Source organism: Lathyrus oleraceus, chromosome 7, assembly GCF_024323335.1.
Source record: "Lathyrus oleraceus cultivar Zhongwan6 chromosome 7, CAAS_Psat_ZW6_1.0, whole genome shotgun sequence".
Taxonomy (NCBI): domain Eukaryota; kingdom Viridiplantae; phylum Streptophyta; class Magnoliopsida; order Fabales; family Fabaceae; genus Lathyrus; species Lathyrus oleraceus.
Genome location: NC_066585.1, coordinates 84,580,866 through 84,601,861, shown reverse-complemented (window position 1 = coordinate 84,601,861; position 20,996 = coordinate 84,580,866). Strand labels below are relative to the sequence as shown.

The following is a 20,996-nucleotide window of genomic DNA, read 5'->3' as shown; positions in this document are numbered from 1 at the left end:
CTTTGGATCATGATGCAACGTTCTAATTGTGGCCTTCCAATGTTATGACTTATTTTAAATCAATATGTTGCGCGCTTGACTTTGGATCATGGTGTGTCCGCGCCTCTGAGTCACATGATCAGTGCCACGTCGATTAATGAGATGATCAGAGGGCGCTGGTTTTTTCTATTTTCTTATTTCTGTTTTAATTTCATTTAATTCCATTTATTTTCAAAAATTCATAAATATTTTATTTGAAGTCACGAAAATATGAGACCAATTCCAAAAAAATTCTTGAAAAATCTATTCTCATATTTTGATTTTTAATTATTTTTGTGACTTCATTTAATATTTTTTGTGAATTATTTGGTTTTTAATAGTTTTAATTCATTTTAAAATACTTTTTTATATCTGAAAAGTTCAAAAATATTTCTTAACACATATGGATCATGATAAGTCAATGAAAAATAGTATCATTAATTTCTTAATTGATTTGAGATTTATTTGAGATTTTAATTCATTTGTGTTATTTTTTCATTGTTTTTAATTGTTTTAAAATAGTTTCTGATTTCAAAAATTGTTGAAATTTTTTGTCAAAGCTTGTTTGACCATGTTAGACCAATGAGAATTTAATTGGACTTGTTGAAGTTGATTTGAATTGAATTTGAGGTTTGACCATATTTTGTCCATTTTATTTTACATTTTATTTTAATTCAAGAAAATACCAAAAAAATATCTTTGACCTGTTGACTTGTGATCTTCATTTCTCTTCTGTTTAGCATTGGTTGATGATGATTTGATTCACTTTTGATCAATTGTGTTTGACACTTGAATTCTCTTTTCATCTATTTCATCTTAATTCCATTTATTTTTATTTTTGGCCAATGAGTTAATGTCTTATGGTTGGTCTTAACATATGAAAGGTTTAACCTTCTTTGATCCAAATCAAACTCAACTTGATCCAAGGTCAAGTGAGTTGCTTTGTGTCCAAGATAGGTTGCTTCTTGGTCAAGCAAAAAGCCTGAAGTCCATACAAGACCTTTCCTCTTTTCTTTTGGCATGACAAGTTGTAGGAGCTTGGCTTACTAGTCATGATCTCTAACTTGTGTTTATTTTCCTATAGTTTTATTGAACGGCCTCAGATAGGTGTGACTACTACATTAGTCCATTTAAGATTGCTTAACATAGCGCTAAATTGTCTTATGACAAACTAACATAACCACTAATTACTAACTTTAATTTGAGCATTTAATTTCTTGCAATTTACTTCAATGCAATTTACTTCTTGCTCATTTATTCATATTGCTTTTCATTTTGCTCACTTGAGCACATATTTTATGTTTATTCCATTTTCCTTTTGCTCATTTGAGCTCATTATTGTATATAAATATATTGTTGTCTTGTGTTAGTTTTGTCTTTGTTTTGTGTGAACCCAATGCAAAAAGGAGAAAGGACTTAGAATTAGGACTTACCTATGCTTAAAGAAGTTCAAGAGCAACTAGGCCTCATGCCTTTAGAATGCTAAATTTGTTGAAGAGCAACTAGGCCTCATGCCTTTAGAATGCTAAATGTTAAAAGTGGACTTCAAAGGACTTCCTTTTCAAAACTCATTCTTTGTCCATTCCTCTTATTGTGTTGTGAACTTTTTGATGTTTGCTCTTGTGTGATAGGGATTCCAACTTGAGATAGTAAGGAGGACCATTGCCATGAGTAGCCAAGTTAAGAGAGACAAGCCAAATGGAGATCCTAGGAGCTTGAATCCAAATATTGTGTGATTGCTTGTTTATTTGCTAAGTCCAAAGGAAATGAGAATCTTGAATCATCTCTATGATATTAAGAAAAGGAACTCCAAGGGTTTTATCTTCTCTCTTATCTTTATATGCCTTAGGACTAGCCTTTCTCTTCTTCTCCCCACTCTAACCCAAGCCAAACTCTTTTTGTGCAAACTTTGACTTTGTTTCAAACTAGAAACCTAGGCCTTATGCCTTTGACTTTTCAAAATCTTTTCATTAATACTCATTGTGAATAAACCTTAATTCAACTTTGACTTCACTTTCTAAATAAATTAACTTGTAAATACAACTCATTTCAAGTTGTTTTTGTGGTTCCAATGGCCACCTTTATTAAAACTTTTTCATAAACATTAGTCATAGGTTTGAGTTATCATAGTGGTTGATGTAAACCTCACCTTATCCTTAATGATTGGATTATAAGTCTTCCATACTTATTATAAGGTTAACCCCTCACTAGTATGTTGAAGCTCTCCTCACATGGTGGATTGTTGGTTTAGGTTGAGTTTTCTCCCTTTGATAACAAAAGACCTCAAGGCTTTTGATCAAATCAATTCACCAATCTTTGAGATTTTTACCCCGAACTACGAGGTTTTGATCCTACCTTTGTGATGGTACGTAGGCAATGGGTTCATCCATTCAAACAACAAAATTGTAAATATAATCTATTCTCTTCTCATCCCCCAATCTTTTGCACATATTTTTACAAATACCAACCTACAACACACATTTGCAAAAAGAGGTTCCCTTAGAGTACTAAGGATGTTTTGGGTGCGTAAAACCTTCCCATTGCATAACCCACCCCCTTACCTAGATCTCTGAAATTTTTATTAGTTTTTGATTTGATAAAACTTCTTACTTGGCTTTTGTTCGCTTTTTAGCCTTTTCTTTGGACAAATAAAAGTATGGTGGCGACTCGAATTGTATGTTTACTTTTGGTTTAGTCAATAAACCATAAGGTAACGAATACCCCGCTACAGAGTGCCTTATTACTGATCAAACATTGTCCGCAACTGGATGACCATAAAGACAGTTGATGAATACTCCACGAAGCATGCTGAGGGACATGAGTGACCTAGATGGAATTTGCCCATCCTGCGTAAGAGGATAAATGTCTACGTGCCCAATATTGAACTGGACAAGGATGACATGGTCTATGCCTTATGTTTAATATAGACATAAGGGAAAAAGGGTAATTGTACACATAAGTATTATCACAAAAGGATTTGTCATATCACATGACATGACATTTTCGTGTCTTGGGTAGCAGTGATGTGTTGCTAGATACCGCTCATTGTTTATTATGTTAAATATGTGATTTAATATAATTGCCAATGCCGCGAAAACCTACAGGGTCTCACACAAAAGGATGGATTGGTGAGAGATAAAGTAACTAAGGAACACCGTAAGGTACGGTGCACTTAAGTGAATTGTAGAACATCGTAAGATACGGTGTACTTAAGTAGAATACAAAATATGGTAAGGTACCACACACTTAAGTGATTTTGGCATATTATAAGATATCGGCCACATACACTTAAGTGGGATTTTTAGCTTGCAGCCCACACAAGTGGTTCTATAAATAGAACCCTTGTGCAGAAGCATTGGTGCAGTTGTAATTTTGTTTCTCTCTCTCTCTCTCACTCAAAACCTTCATTCGTAGCAGCTAGCACTGAGATTGAAGGAATCCATTCGTGTGAACTGAGTAGATGCGTTGTCACCATTCAACATTCGTGATCGCTCCGTAGATCTGCATCAAAGGTTTCAATCGCCACAAGAGGTAACGATTCTATCACTGATCATGCCCATTCATAAGGATGACTAATGGATAATTTTTTTAAAATTCCGCTGCGTTTTGGATCGCTCTTCTTCTTCAGTAGGTACACCAACACAAGCTAGTGGGGAGAATAAAGTGGTAATAGAATATGATTTTGAGAATAAGAAAAATGAGGGAGAAAAAAGTCAGCCAGAGAGTAATGATGAGGTTAAGGGTGGGACTCTTGAATAATTTATAGATAAGAACTCACTTTGGAAGAGGACTAAAAAAACATATTCTTAATGATCCTAACCTCGTGCTTCTCGATTATATCAAATCACCTTACCCTTTCTTGAAAAAGATACGTGAGAAGAAAGATGAAAAAGAAGAGCAGTTCAAAAAGTTCAAGGAAATGTTGCAAAAAATTCAAGTCAACATTCCCTTTTGTGAAGCCATGAACCAAATGTCAGTGTATGCTAAATATATGAAAGAGATACTCTCTGGAAAATGATGGTTGAGAGATGATGAAAATGTTATTTTTGCTGAAGAATGTAATGTTATCATTCAAAGGAAGCTTCCACCTAAACTTACCGATCCCGATAGGTTCACTATCCCATGTTCTATTGGGCTTGTAAAACTTGATCAAGCTCTTTGTGATTGGGGGGAAAGCATTAATATGATTCCATTCTCAATGATGACGAGGTTGGGTTGTGGAGGATGTATTAGTTAAGGTGGATGACCTTGCGTTTTTAGCCAACTTTGTGATTCTGGACATGTTGGAAGACGCTGAAATACCACTGATTCTTGGAAGGCCATTCTTGGAAACAGGAAGAGCTTTGATTGATATGGACTTAGGTGAGTTAGAATTGAGGTTCAACAAAGAACAAGTGGTATTCAATGTGTTTGAAACCACAAAGCACCAATATGAACAACATCAATGCTACAAGGTGATCAAGATAGGAAAATCATATGACAAGTAAAGGGTGGCAAGAACATAATTGAAAGTTGTATAGAGGGTCTGGTGGCGGAAGTCTTGACTAAAGGGATTGTTGGGTGTGTTTACGTGTGAGGAATTTGGGCCTTATACAATTCAGAAGTGTTGAAGCGAAGGATCCTGGAGACTCAAAGGTCTTCATTGTTTAGGGCAAGGAGCTAGGAGTCTTGCCACCTACTAAAAAAGTATAGGAGATGGTGTCTCTGATGCTCGCAAAGCCTTAGGATCTTGAGTCAAGCTAGTGATCTTAAATGAGCGTTGCCTAAGAGGCAACCCATGAATTGGTAACTTATTTTAATTTCATTTGCGTTGATTTAATTTCAATCAATTTCATATTTTAGCATGTTTTTTGTTTTTAATGTTTTGATATTTTTAATGTGTGTGTTGAATGTGTAGAAAAATCAAAACGGTAGTGAAAGAAGCAAGTAGCAAGGAGAAAATGAGTCAAAACAGAATTTTGTGAAGGAAAAGGAATTTTGCTAGTCGGTTTAATGCATACTTGTTACCATCCAACGCTGGCGCGTTAAGCCTTCAATGTGGGCACGTTGTTGCTTGGCACATGCGCATTATGATCGTTGTGAAGATAATCGTTGGATTTTGGTTGTTGGAGATGATCATTGTCCTTATCGTTAGACAAAGCGGATGCGTTTGACCTCAACACTGACACGTTAGACGATGTTAGCGTCTATAAAAATGGCTTTTTGGCCATTTCTCCTCTTTATTCCAACTAAATTTTATTTTATTCTCACTAATCTTAGTCAACTTTTTTGCATCTTCTTGTTTTATTTCACCTTTTTGCAGAGAATGGCCCCGCCAAAAAGAAGTCAAACCTCGGATGCATTAACATTTGCCCCTCCTCCTTCTCAAACTAATTCAGAGTTGGTACCTAATTGAGCTTTAGTGCTGATTAAACTCTAGAAAACTAGTGCTGTGAGAATCCGGTATTAATTGAATCAACTAAACAATACACATATCGTGTAATCTACAATTACTCAATTAATCATTGTCTTTGACCAATATGGAAATTTGTGAGTTGTGTAATTGTCAACTTGTTGAATTCCAATACAAGCATGAGATCTTTATTTTCGCTTTAAGACTTCATCGCGGTTTTGAAAATCCTCTAATATTCTATTTTTGGAAAATCGGTCAAATTTTTAATAAGGGTCTATTCACCCCCTTCTATATCATTTCTATACTTCATATTCTCACCCAATAGATTCATTCTCATGATATCCATCAAGAACCAAGATCTCTATTTTTGCTTTAAGACTTCTGCGTGTTCTTGAAAATCCTATGATATTATATTTTTGGAAAAATCGGTCAAATTTTTAATAAGGGTCTATTCACCTCCCTATAGACCGTATGTCTACTCCATATTCTCACCCAACAAATTCATGGTTGATCAAGATCATTATATCCATTAAGAACCAAGACCCATTTATCTAGAAATTTGAGAGAACCTTGTGTGTGTGTGTGTTCTTTATTCACCTACATCTAATTCCTTGATTAACACCTTATAAATTAGAGTGTATATGATATTCCTTAGCATTTTTCATCATCTTTATCCTTAGTATTTATCCATTGTTATGGGCCTTCATCTCTAAAGGTTGAGTGTTTGAGGGAGACTAGTGGTAAAATAGGGTATCTAATGTTTTTGTGTGAATTTTTTTATTTGTAATAGGTCCAAGTATTATTTCTTGAATGCAGACCGGATCTTATTGGTATCTATCATGAAGAGAGTTTCAATATACTCCATGGAATACTTTGGCGAAGTCTAGTATAAATTGTTCTTAAGGCAGAGTTGGAAGTTGCCCAACTTTGTGAGATTGTAGAAAGACTGGTTGTAGACAAAGTTGGGAGTTGTCCACTCAACGCTTAGCTAATGGCAATTGCTCAGACGAGAAATCAACGGGATCAGGTGGATTGCCACACACGAATACTTGGAGCATGTTATTGTGGATAGTAAGCTTATTGGATCAAGATCTTTAGGGATCTTGTTTTTGTTAGTAGTTTAAGTGTCTGCATCAACAAAGGGAATTATCGTGTGATATTTTGTTGTAATCAAAATGTTTGTATCAAACTTATCAAAATAGTGGACGATCGTGAGAAATGAAGAAATGAAAACATACAAAAAAGGGAATAAACCATCTCAAGGACTAAAATCCCCACGCCACAAGGTCAACAACCTCCCAACACAACACCAAAATAAGAACTCAAAAGCCCAATAAGAAATTTCCACTTCTAACATGGATCACCAGCTAGAGTCCGACACCAAAGAACCAACACAACCAAGAATAGAGAACCTCCAAAGAAAAAAGAGAATAAATACTCCACCCAAGCGGGGTCAGAGAAACTTAAAACTACAATTGGCTCAGACAAAGAATATGGTTCTCCACCCAAGCATAGAATATGCAAGAGTAGTTTGTAGACTTCCCAAGATACTAGTTACATGCCAGAATAAATGGGATTTCCTGATAGACCAAATCACTAAGTTCCATATCATAAATAAGTCATCCCTAATCTTATGAGACCCTACTAAATTTAAAAAAGCATAAAAAATAGACATAATGTCTTTAGGAAGAACAAAAGACCATCATAACGACCTAAAAAATCCTATACAACAACACCCAAGTCACCTCACACGTGGCAAAAAAAGGGGAACCAGACTCTGCCACACCCACGCAGAAATCACACAACACCCTTGTCGAATCCAAAAGAACCCTTCTCTTAACCAGATCCTCCTTAGAAGGAAACTTGTCAAGAAGAAGCCACCAAGAGAAGACAACCACCTTTAAAGGAGTCCAACTGGCCCAAATACCCTAATCTTAAAACTAAAGGAATATACTTGCACATGGAGATGATAAAAACAGTGTCATTTTATATATATACTATATAGTTATTATGAATTATTTTTCAATTCTTTACACCAGCATACATTTTCATAATTCTTCTTATATTATTTTATTTTATCAAAATTTTAAAAAAATTACTCATATGTCATCATCATCGTTATTGTTGTGTACTATTTAACTATGATGGAGAATTATAGAATTTGTTAGTTTAATTTTTTTAAATTATTTATTTTAAAAATGTAAACTTTTTCCATGATGTCAATTGTTTTTTTTTAATTAGTGATTTCTTCACTCACATACATATTTTTAAATATTTATAAAAAAAATTATTTAATTTTTTATAACATATTTTATATATTTTAATAATATAATAGTATTTTATTTTAATTTATATCTATTTTGTATGTATATATATATATATATATATATATATATATATATATATATATATATATATATATATATATTCAAATGTTTTTAGTTTAAAATTATTTTTAAAATTAAAAAAAATATAAGTATTATCAAACAACTTTAACTTTATTTATAAAGTTCTTATTTTTCAACTTTAGCTTAAAAGTTACTTTTGCAACTGAAAAAAAATCGGCCAAACAATACCTAAGAGTGAGAACAAAATAGTCCAAAAGTTAAAAGGTCAAGACTTTGGGACTTTTACGGGTAAGGCGTAAAAGTTAACGTGTTTCTAGTTAGTTTTTATAGAAAATTTGAAAATATTTATTATAATTATTAAGTTTTTTTTAAATTTAATAATTTGTACTATTATATTTTTAAAAATAAAAATAAAATTTTAAATATGTGAGATAGAAAAATCATCTGAAGTGGTGCCGCAGTGACATTGACATGTTAGTGTCAACTATTATAATCTGAAAGGGGACAAAAAAAACCATGAAATGTTAAATATAGGGACCAAAAGACTGATTTTTTAAAGGGGACTAAAATATTAAAAAAAAAACAATAAAAAAACCAAAAATGCATTTAAATCTTGTTTTTATAGATATTAGGGATCAATTGACTTTTGGATTGAATAATCAAGTAGAGGTTACCCTACTTAATAAGTTGAGTTGTCTTTTACTTCCTGTATTCATATTTTATATATATATATATATATATATATATATATATATATATATATATATATATATATATATATATATATATATATATATATATATATATATATATATATTTCTGCTCAAGATAGAACATACAAAATCATCTAAGCAACATAACTTTTATAATTCTAAACTACATCATTCATGTTTCAATCACGAAATCGGTAAAAACGAACATTACAATTCAAGTTCTAGTAAAAACAAAATCTAATCACAAGATACTATCTGCTAGAAAAGAAAGAATGACTAAATAAAAAATTTCTAGCCTTAATATTTACTTTCTTGTGAATTTTTCATTTTTACCGACAAATACATATAGTCTTTATTCAATAAAATTCAACAAATAATTTCAAAGATAGGGAAAATTTGATAATTTATTCAAAATACAACAACATATACATAAACAAATGCAATTAAAAATAAGGAAGACAAGAAGAACATGAAACTCTCCCCATGCATGAACATAACATTGTCCCAAATGTAAACCCTAAAAGAAAGGGAAGGAGAAAGGTCATAATTTTTTACTAAGATGATGGAAATTCCATTGGGGGATGTGTCTGTCGTATATCTTCTGTAACATGTAACCCTGCCTTTGTTGCTCGACTTCTATCCTAGCCATCCACTCTTTCATCAGCCTCATGTTGTTCTTTGAATCTTTCTATAGGAGAAGGTGGTTAGATTGAAGTTTTGTGTTGCCATATCCTCGTCATTATCTAAATTAACAGGGGAACATTCCAAATTTTTTATCTCTCAAAATTGTTCTAGTCATGTTGGGGAGAATTATTGACTTTTCGCCTTGGATTAACATCCAATAAACATCATTAGATATGGTGATTAAATCCATCAACATGCATGTTTCCATGTCTATCCAGGTGATACTGAGAACTGTATTTAAATTTTCTAAATCCTGCTCGTACCCAAGAGTATTTGCAATTGGGGTAATCAATCCCCTAATCAGTATATCTCCCTTTGAAGTATTACCAAAATTTTAAAATGCTTAGCTAAGAACGTTAAAGTAAAGATTGGGGATATGTGGACCATAGACCACTTAAAGAATAATTCTCATTGGCTAGGAACTCCTACATTGTCTCCCCCCTCAAAAATGGTATGAGTGAAGTTTTGTTCCTCAGATAACAAATATCAAACATGATACTCTAGAAACATGTGCAACAAGATACATTAGATGCAAAACACTAACTAGTAATAGATGATGGAGCGGACAAGTAATAAAGAATATAATCAAATTGTTTACTCAGTTTGGTGAAACTACACCTATATTCGGGGGACTGAATCAACAACCCAAGAAAGGAAATTCATTAGTTTAGTACATTTAGACTTACAAGCAACAAAAATCTTATGTTGTTTAATGATTCCTCCTAACACTATCCAATGAACTTCTATTTAGAGCCTCCATCTAAATATGAGAACCTACTGACTTTCTTCTCTGCCACAATCCCAGGGACAAGGGCAAAGAACCACTAAACCCTAGTGATCAACTTTAACCTTCACAAGATAAAGAATGTTGAAAGTTACAACTCAACTAGACAAACCTTATATGCCAAGTCACTGAAACATATAGGTGTAATTAAACAATGTTGATTAGAAATCAATTAGACAAACCATATATACAATGTTATTGAAACATAAGGGTATACATAAAGATTCAACATTAATCCTATTAGGGTATTAGCGTGAATACACGACAAAAAACCTATACACTCTAAGATCTTCAATGAGAGTGCTTGCTTTCCAATGTAGGTGTCATACGGTGAACTGACTTTTGTGTTTTTGCTTTGGAAAGCAAATGTCGCGGATAGCAAGAGTCGCCACCGACTTTTCTTTTATCCAATAAGGAAAGGCGGAAAAGAACAGGAAAGACCTTGATTAGATTTTGAGTTCGGGAGGTACATTATACAAAGGGGAGGTGTTAGCACCCTTTGTATCCATGGTTATCCATGGGCTCTTAATTGCTTAGCTCACTTATGTTTTCTTTGTTCGAGAAAGTGTTTGAGAAATGTGGTGTGTTTAGAAAATATTTTGAAAGGAGAGTTTAACTTTATAATGATTCTTGTACGAATGTATACAAAGTGTTTATCTCGTTTGATTTTGAAAGATGTTTAGAAAAATATAACTCGGCAATGATTCTGGTGCGAATGTATACCAAATGGTGATTTTCTAAAAGATATTTTGAAAATTGGGAGGTGTGAAAAGTATTTTAAGTTGTGAGGAGCGTTTAAGAGTTATACCTAACCAAGGTCTTTATAGGTATTTCCTATCCTTATGAGGGTAAAACTGTCCTTACTATTAAGAAGTAAGTAGTCTTATCCTTTGGATGTAAAGGGACATCGTGGGGTCGTCGATCGGTCATTGAAGGAAACATTTGTAAGGATACCTTAGCATTAAAAGGGACGATCATCATTTAACCGTAGGCTACCACGAAGGGTCATCGAGGGACAAAGTCATGTATTCGAAGGCAACATTCGAGGGACTATGATGATTTAACCGAAGGGTCTTTGCTAAGTGTATCCCCACATTCGCGGGACATGGCCGCAATATCGTAAGGCAACAAAGAGAGGGCCCAGATCATATGTTCGAAGGCAATGTAATCAGTCAAGTAATTAAAATGAATCTTCACAAGGGTATCCCACAAATAAAGTGGAATACCTAGCAAACTGTCTCTTCAGGAGTATGTGAACCCTCACAAAAATTCAACAAACGGGTTAGAATACCAAGCTAGGGTGCAACCAAGAGTTGCACCAAACAAAAGAATCACAGCAATAATAGTGTCAGGCAAACAGTGTGTAGGTGCAATAGGAAACATGTCAATCAAGTACAGAACAGATTAGAATGCAAATGAAAAAACAGATATTGTCATGTTCGCTACTGCCTCGCCTAGCGAAGGCTTGGCGAACCCTCGCTACATGTTCGCTCAGCGAAGTGCTGGCGAACGGCTGCGGGTTTTGAGTTCTTCTTTGATAACAGTGCGATTTCAGGAACCCTAAACCCTATGGCATCCATTACAGAAATTACATGGTTAAATATTCAAGATATCGTGTTACACGTTCATGCATACTTAAAACCATATGCAAAACCTAATGAGAAATTCAATCATAATGCCTCATGTATTTGCAGATATCAAATTAGGAGCATAAAATTAGTCTTATGGTTTGTACTAGATTGAGTTGAGCGGAGGTAACCTTTGTGCAGATGAGTTTCTTTCGGGGTATCCGGGGGTTACTCTGAATTCTCTTCGTGGGCCTCCAGGGTTTTTCCGGTTGCCTCTGTTAGGGTTTGCTTGTTTCCTCTCAGTCCACCGTCTATCTCTGTCTGTATCTCTTTTTCTGTGTGAAGTTCTGGTATTTATAATAATTGTGTCTTTGTGGGCTCAGAATTAAGCCCAAAATTTTCTGGTATTCGTGAGCTCGCTAGGCGAGTGAGCTAGCGAAGTATTCGCTAGGCGAGCAGCTAGCGAAGGAATGACGCGTGGGCTTCGCCCAGCGAAGGGTTTGCTCGCCTAGCGAGCATGCCAATTTAGGTCATCTTCTGGATTTGGTAACCTGTGCGCTGGACCCCTGTTCCTTTAACATTAATGTCTTGAAAATGGATTAGAATGTCTTGAAAAATGTCGTGAAAACTTAACGGGCAAATTTTGGGGTATGACAGCTGCCCCTGTTCAATATTCATAAACCGAGAGAGTTAGAATGGTATGTACGCCATTCGTGATCTGGAGGTGGAAGATTATTGAACACTTAGAATGCCCCAAAAATTTGCGCTTGTTAATTAGAAGTTAGTCTTGATGGAGATGGGCTTAGAGATGCCATCCAGAAAGTATGATGATGGGGGCTTCAGAGTGCATCGTATATTAGACCATATCTGAAGACATGGGTGTCATACTGGGTCGCACGCTAGGCCGTATAATGAGTCATCCATTAGGTGTTGTTAGGGTGAGCTGAACCTGATGAGATAAGGATCAGAATGGGTCATACGCTGCTGGGGATAAAGGATCAGAATGGATCATACGCTAGATCGTATCTGAATTACAGAATGAACCGTCCGTTAGGCTGCATCTGGAGAGGTAAAGATCAGAATGGATCGTACGCTAGATCGTATCTGAGTAGCAGAATGAGTCGTCCATTAGGCGGGTGAATTCATTGGGGATGGAAGATCAGACCGGATCATACGCTAGATCGTATCTGAGTAGCAGAATGAGCCGTCCATTAGGCGGGTGAATTCACTGGGGATGGAAGATCAAACCGGATCATACGCTAGATCGTATCTAAGTAGCAGAATGAGCCATCCATTAGGCTGTATCTGAGATAAAAGTTAGTCGTACGCTAGACTACATTTCAGAATATACCGTATGCTAGGTAGTATCTGGGTAGCAGAATGAGTCGTCCGTTAGGCTGTATCTGGAGAAATAAAAGTCAGAATGGATCGTACGCTAGATCGTATCTGAGTAGCAGAATGAGCCGTCCGTTTGGCTGTATCTGATGATAAAAGGTAGTCGTACGCTAGACTACTTTTCAGAATATACCGTACGCTAGGTAGTATCTGAGGAATAGAGATCAGAATGGATCGTACGCTAGATCGTATCTGAGCAGAATGAGCCATCCGTTAGGCTGTATCTGATGACGAAAGGGGTAGTCATACGCTAGACTATACTTCAGAATGTACCGTACGCTAGATAGTATCTGAGGGGATGAACATCCAAAGGGGTCGTACGCTAGACCGTATTGGAACAGTTGAAGGAGCCATACGTTAGGCTGAACCAGAATGAGTTGTACGTTAGGCTATATCTGATAATGTTTGTATATGTTATATTCGCGATAAATGTCTGGGATGGGCTTAAAGATGCCATCATTAGGAGGATGTCAGAATGCTTGTCGGAATGGACATTCATATGGATTAATCTGAAAGATGCATCTGAATCTCAAATGTAACCGATGAGGGTGTCCGTCTGAATGAACCTTTATTTTGACTGTATCGGGAGGATAATTAACCTGAAAAAAGTTAGGCTCATGCCATGTCATGATGCATGATATGTTTTATGCTTTTGAAAATAAATGCGAACACTGCATGCATGTATATGATGTGAAATGATGCATGAATGAATTATGCGTCTGAAATTTTTTGCCAGGGGAAAATAAATCCCCATATTCTGGTTGGAGATATTTGTATTGATGACCCTTTCTTAGCTGGGGATATTTGATTTCTTGTCTAATGGTAGAAATATTCAACAAGACCTGGCTGGGGGATAAAAGAGATGACCAGTCTGTCTAGTAATGCCAATTTCTTCTGGGAAATAACTGGTTTTGCTGGGGAATAGGGATTAGCAACCGGATTCATCGGAAAGCATGGTTAGACTCTATCCTCGACCCTAAAGTCTTTTAGTAACTGCTATTACTATTTTATGCATGTATTTTCGGTAGACATCAATCATGTTCAAATGCATATATTAATTCGAATTAAATCAATGGACGTTTATGCAAACAAAACAGAGAAAGTAAAACAGAAGCATCTTTTTGGAAATAAAATTGTATTGATTTTGAAAGAGGGCCTATAAACAGGCAGTTTGAGTACAAGGAGACAGAAATCCTAGTAAGAGGAAATTGTCAAGAAAACAAAGAAAAGGCTATGCAGAAAAAGTCCTATTGATTTTAACTCCACTACTGTCATTATGTCTTCAAGCCTCTCATCTCCTGCTGTCGGATAGAAGTGATTGGCTTGTTCAGTCCCTTTGACTTGGGTGAAGATGACCGAGAACGGGACATAGTCATACGCTTTAATCCCTAATTTTTGCCTGGACCGCCTTTTCAGGTTTTCAGTCCACCAGGATACCCTTTTTTGCCCAAGCCGCCTTTTCAGGTTTTCGACTTGCCGGGTGTACATTTTTATATGTTTATCCCTAATTTTTGCCCGAACCCTTTTGGTTCGCCGGGATGCCCTTACTTTTGCCTAGACACGTTGACCTAGCGGGTCTCTTTTATGCGTAGTATTTTTTAACTATGTCTGCGTTCACGGGATGTGGGAAGTCTTCGCCATCCATTGTAGCAAGCATCATGGCTCCACCAGAGAATACCTTCTTAACTACAAATGGCCCTTCGTATGTGGGAGTCCATTTGCCTCTAGAATCACCTTGTGGTAGAATGATACGCTTTATTACCAAGTCACCAATTTGATACACCTGTCTCTTGACTTTTTTATTAAACGCCTGGATCATGCGCTTCTGATATACCTGCCCATGACAAACAGCCGCAAGTCTCTTTTCATCAATCAAATTTATCTGATCGAGTCGAGTCTGAATCCATTCATCTTCATCTAAGCCTGCATCTTTCATAATTTTTAAAGAGGGAATCTGAACTTCCACTGGTAAAATGGCTTCCATTCCGTAGACTAAAGAGAAAGGAGTTGCCCCTGTCGAAGTGCGCACTGAAGTGCGATAACCATGAAGAGCAAAGGGTAACATCTCATGCCAGTCTTTGTATGTTACTGTCATCTTTTGTATGATCTTCTTAATATTCTTATTAGCGGCTTCTACGGCGCCATTCATCTTTGGCCGGTACGGAGAAGAGTTATGGTGTTTTATTTTGAACTGCGTGCAGAGTTCAGTAATCATCTTGTTGTTCAAATTAGTACCATTATCAGTGATAACTCTTTCAGGAGAGAGCAGGTTTCTCAAATATATATTTGATAGGATACATCTTAGAAATCAATAAAGTGGTATGATTCAACATATACTGTCTTAGTCGGCGAGCAGCCCAAGCCAAAGCACAGCAAGTTTTCTCAAGCAGTGAGTATTTTGTTTCACAGTCGGTAAACTTTTGCTAAGGTGGTATATTGCATGCTCTTTTCGACCAGACTTGTCATGTTGCCCCAACACACACCCCATTGAATTTTCTAACACAGTCAAATACATGATTAGAGGTCTTCCTTCAACTGGTGACATCAGAATTGGAGGTTTTTTGGGGATACTTCTTGATTTTGTCAAAAGCTTCTTGACATTCATCATTCCATATTATCTCTTGATTTTTCTCAGTAGTTTGAAGATGGGTTTGCAGGTAGCAGTCAAATGGGAGATAAATCGGGCAATGCAATTCAAGCGTCCCAAGAAACCTCTGACTTCCTTCTTGTCCACTTCAGTACCCAGATTTACAATTTTGATTGATTCCTCATGCGGCTGTATAGTCTTTTCTTCTTGCAGTAACAGCCTGGCAAGCTCTCCAAGTACTTCACAATCTTCCTCACTTCCATCCTCGGCTTGGTAGATCGGATTTTCAAAGTCATAATGAACAGTAGCAGAATTATTATCAACAGGATCCAGAGTGGATATGGATCTGCAATTTGTTACGTGAGTGTGTGTAAGAAATCATAGCTTATTTGAAAGATGACAGGAAAAATAAAGAGCGCAATATTTGAATGCAAAAAGTCCATTGATTTATTGAATGTGGATATGCTTATGAAAATGACAAAACCCTTGAAAAATTAGCTATTGTGCCCCGGGCATAGACACAATGCTTTTTAAAAAATTACAAAATTTGAAACACTAAAATAACAGTAACAATTACTCCTGACTAAAGGAAATCGGGATAGTGTCTTCAGCCTTCCAATTATTGAGTCCGTCACCAATTGTTGGGAAAATCCAGCCATCCCAGTCGCAATCGTTATCAGCATCTTCTACAGCATTAACAGTCTTGTCATGATTAGGCAGAGGAGCAGTGATGACATTAGGAGTCTCCGGAGGATCAAATTCAATTTCTCCAGCGTCGATCATATCCTGAATCTTATTCTTCAACAACCAACAATCGTTTGTATCATGCCCGGGGCTATCAGAGTGATATGCACACCTGGCATTGGGATTATAACGAGGAGAAGCAGTGTTGGGATTTGCAGGAGGATCTCTGAGGGTAATTAAATTTGCTTTTAGCATACCCTGCAGTGCCTGTGCTAAAGTCATATTGATCTTCGTAAACTGTCTTCTTGGCCTGTCTTGTCTGTGTTGGAAGTTTTGAGATTGATAACACGAAATTATATCGCTTTTTAAGACTTAATTCAATTAAATTATATTATCATTTACGCTAGTTTATCTCACTTTATCAGATATTATGCAGTATTCCTCTTCTATTTATATCAGGTACCCATTTTGAAGCAAAAGTGAAAAAGGGAAGAAAAGGAGGTGTAAAAAGGAACAAAAAGGAGAGAAAAGGAACCAAAGGCCAAAGCCCAGCCCAAAGCGCACAAGTCACCAACGCTGTGCCTGTGACGGACGTCACAGGACGCGTGACGAGCGTCACGCGAAGTAGCCTTGTGACGGACGTCACACATGGTGTGACGAGTGTCACACCAGTCCACTAGCTTTTTGGCGCAAGTTACGCTCTCAGAAGAAGGGAAGTAACGTTGAGGACTTCGTGTCCTATTCCCAAGCCGTGAATTTAGCACGCTGAAGACTCGTGGAAAAGAAGAAAAAGGCAGTTAGTAGCACTACTATAAATAGCTACCCTAATCCCTCTCGTTGGAACTCCTCTTTTTGCCGTTTTAGACACACCGAAGCTCTGCCGATTTTCTGTTCAAGCTTTTGCTTAGTTTTTTTTTTCCAGCAGAATTAATATTGTTTATTTTATTTATTTCTTTTGCAAGTTTTATTTTCTTTTTCCCTTGCAATTTATCTTCCCCGTTTTTAGCTTTTAGATATTTTTCGCGTAGTAGTTTCTACACCGGAAACTACTGTGCAACTTTATACCGGATTTAACCTTACGTTATATTCGAGTTTTTTTTATTTCCTTGATTTAATTTACTGTTTAATTGAAGAATCGAAGAACAAATCCTACCGGCTTGTGGAGGAGTGTTCAAGACCATTGTATTACGCATTCAGGTTCTTTAATCGTTATTTAATTTTTAATGTTTTATTCTATTGTTTATTTACATTGCCTGCCTGAAATGAGTCTGTGTATGCATGATAATAATTATTATTTAGTTAGCATGTCTGGCTAATTCGCCTAGGTATCGGTATGTAAAGTAAGCAGAAAAAGGGATCAAGACTAAGTCGGTCTATTCAAACTTAAAATTAGAATCAATCTTTTTATGGTCTTAACTTACAGGTTTAATAACAAGATTTTTTACAAAAGTAAAAGACATAAAGAAGTTGAAACCAACAGAGCGAGAGTTTGAGGTTTTAACTGGACAGTGTAAGTTAGTCATTAAGTCTATCTCAGGGCGAGAGCAAGTTTTTAGAATTAATTAAATTCTGACTTTTTTCCAAAAAGTATTTTTAAAGATTGAATGTGAGGACGAGAGTTAAGCATTTAGATTTAATTGTATAACCTAAGTCAACAGAGCGAGAGTTTGAGATAAGGGTGTTTAAAACGGTCAGTATTTTCTTAAAAAGAGTTTCTGCAACTTTATTGTTTTCAAAATATGATTTTTGACTTAATTATAAGTGACAGCTACATTAATATAAGATCATGGTTTCTTCAACAGAGCGAGAGTTTGAGATAAAACCTTTAACCAATAAAGTTAATCGAAACGATTTATTTTAAGACCGAGAGACCGACAAGGAATTGATTCCCTAGTTTTGACGAACTACATACCGATATCCGTTTTATTAATATTTAATCTAGATATTAGTTTAGTTTTTAGCTTCCTTCCCCAAACAATCAACTATTATTCACCTTAGCTTTACGAAGTAACCTTAGATAACGGTATATCGATTCATAAGTCCCTGTGGGATCGATATCTTTTAAAACTACGCGATAGAACTGTGCACTTGCAGTTTGTATCCCATTCTCGACTCACACAGTCGAGCGATCAAGTTTTTGGCGCCGTTGCCGGGGACTTTTATTCAATCGATATCGTAACTCTTCCGTTACGCTGTAGAGACTAGGTTTCTTTTTCCTTCTATTCTTTCTTTCGTTGATTTGTATGCCACGCACTCGCTCTCAAGGCGAACCGCTCTATTTACGAATCAACGATATCGAACTATATCTCCGAGTCTTACGACGAATTCGGGAATATCGTGCTGAAAACAATCTCCCTCCTATAAACCTTCCTGATATCAAAAACATTTTTCCTTCTTTAACCGAGATGGCAGAACCAGCTCGTGCTCTTAGAGATTACGCCGCTCCATCGCAAGATGAACCGCATTCAAGTATTGCTCCGCCCGCAATCGAAGCAAACAACTTTGAACTTAAACCTTCGTTGTTGCAGGCTGTGCAACAAAACCAATTCTCTGGAAATCTTACCGAAGATCCAAACCTTCATTTATCCGTATTTGTCCAATACGCTGATACTGTTAAAGCTAATGGTGTCACTTCAGAGGCAATTCGACTTCGTCTTTTTCCTTTCTCATTAAGAGATAGCGCTAGAAGATGGCTTCAATCTCTCCCTTCCAACTCAGTCACCACCTGGAACGAGTTGAAGAAAGTTTTTCTTGCCCGATATTTTCCGCCAAGCAAAACAGCTATGTTAAGAGCCCAGATAAACGGATTTAAACAGAAAGACAACGAGTCTCTTTTCGAAGCATGGGAAAGATACAAAGACATGATGAGACTTTGCCCACACCATGGTTTGGAAGACTGGTTAGTAATTCACACATTTTATAATGGTCTCTTATACAATACAAGGTTAACAATAGACGCCGCTGCAGGTGGTGCACTAATGAACAAACCTTATGTTGATGCTTACCAGCTTATCGAGAGCATGGCCCAAAACCACTATCAGTGGGGAACCGAACGAACAACAGTGGAAAAACCTCAACCGAAAACTGGCATGTACGAGATAAGTAACCTTGATCACGTTAATGCAAAAGTGGATGCTTTGGTCCAGAAGATTGAAAGTTTAAACGTATCACCTCCAACCGCCGTGGTTGCTATAACTCAGAATTGCGAGGTCTGTGGAATCCAAGGCCACACTCCTGCGGAATGTCAACTCTTGACTGGAATCCAAACAGAGCAAGTAAACTATGCTCAAGGAAGCCCCTATTCGAATACCTATAACCCAAATTGGAAGAACCATCCAAACTTTTCATATAAGAGTAATAATGCTTTATACGCACCTGGACAATCTCCGAATCAAACCCCATCTGTACCTCCGGGATATCAGAAACCGAATCCTAACAATAATACCCCTAGAAAATCCAACTTGGAAATCATGATGGAAAACTTTATAGCTTCCCAACAACAAACCAATAAAGATTTCTTAAACCAGAACATACACACTGGCGAACAACTTAAACAACTAGCAAGCAAAGTAGATGCCTTGGCTACCCATAACAAAATGTTAGAAACACAAATATCTCAAGTAGCTCAACAACAAGCACCTACTGCTGCACCAACTGGTACATTCCCTGGACAGCCCCAACCTAATCCGAGAAGCCAAGCTCATGCAATTATATTAAGAAGTGGAACGGAAGTGGAAGGACCGTCTGATCCAAGGATAGAAAACCAAAACCCTAAGAAATCTACTGAGGAAAGTGAACCTAAGGAAAAGGAAGAGAGTAATAAGGATACCCTAGAAAAGAAGGAACCTTATGTACCTCCACCACCTTACAAACCACCTATACCTTACCCTCAAAGGCTTGTTAAAACCAAAGATGTAGGCCAATTTAGAAAATTTGTCGATCTCCTTAAACAATTAAACGTTACAATTCCGTTTACCGAAGCTATTACGCAGATGCCCTCATATGCTAAATTCTTAAAAGAAATTCTTTCTAATAAAAGGAAACTTGAGGATAGCGAAACCGTTACACTCCCTGCCGAATGTAGCGCTATAATCCAAAACATGCCCCCTAAACTCAAGGATCCGGGTAGCTTCTCTATACCCTGTCACATAGGAAAATTTGTCATCGACAAAGCCTTATGCGATTTAGGAGCCGGAATTAGCGTTATGCCTTTATCCATATGTAAGAGACTGGAAATGGGAGAATTAAGACCGACCAAAATGTCTGTGCAATTAGCAGATCGTTCCATCAAATATCCTGTAGGAATCCTTGAAAACGTTCCCGTACGCATAGGTCAGTTTTACATTCCCACTGACTTCACAATTATGGACATTAGAGAAGATGATACTACACCTATTATACTAGGAAGACCATTCTTAGCAACTGCCGGTGCAATCATAGACGTAAAACGAGGAAGACTCACCTTCGAAGTAGGTGAAGAGAAAATTGAATTCATTCTTTCCCAATTCTTGAAAGCACCTGCAATAGAAGATACATGTTACTTCATGGATATCATCGATGAATGCATAAAAGAAGCAGAGTCAGGAGAAGACAAATCATCAGACTATCTTTTAGAAGACAAATCTAAACAATGCTTAGCAATAACACCGGACCCTACGCAGTGTCTTAACAAACCAACCCCTGATTTGAAAACACTTCCCAAAAATCTGAGATATGAATTCCTAGACTTAGAACTTGAACGACCTGTGATAGTCAATGCAGATCTAGGAAGACTCGAAACAGAAAAACTCCTACATATCTTAAGAAAATATCCAACCGCACTA

At 36.5% G+C, this 20,996-nt stretch overlaps 1 pseudogene; it reads right to left on the bottom strand.

The window, feature by feature from the left end:
- Positions 1–18,963: 18,963 nt before the first annotated feature.
- Positions 18,964–19,063, bottom strand: LOC127109073 (uncharacterized; annotated as a pseudogene).
- Positions 19,064–20,996: the final 1,933 nt, after the last annotated feature.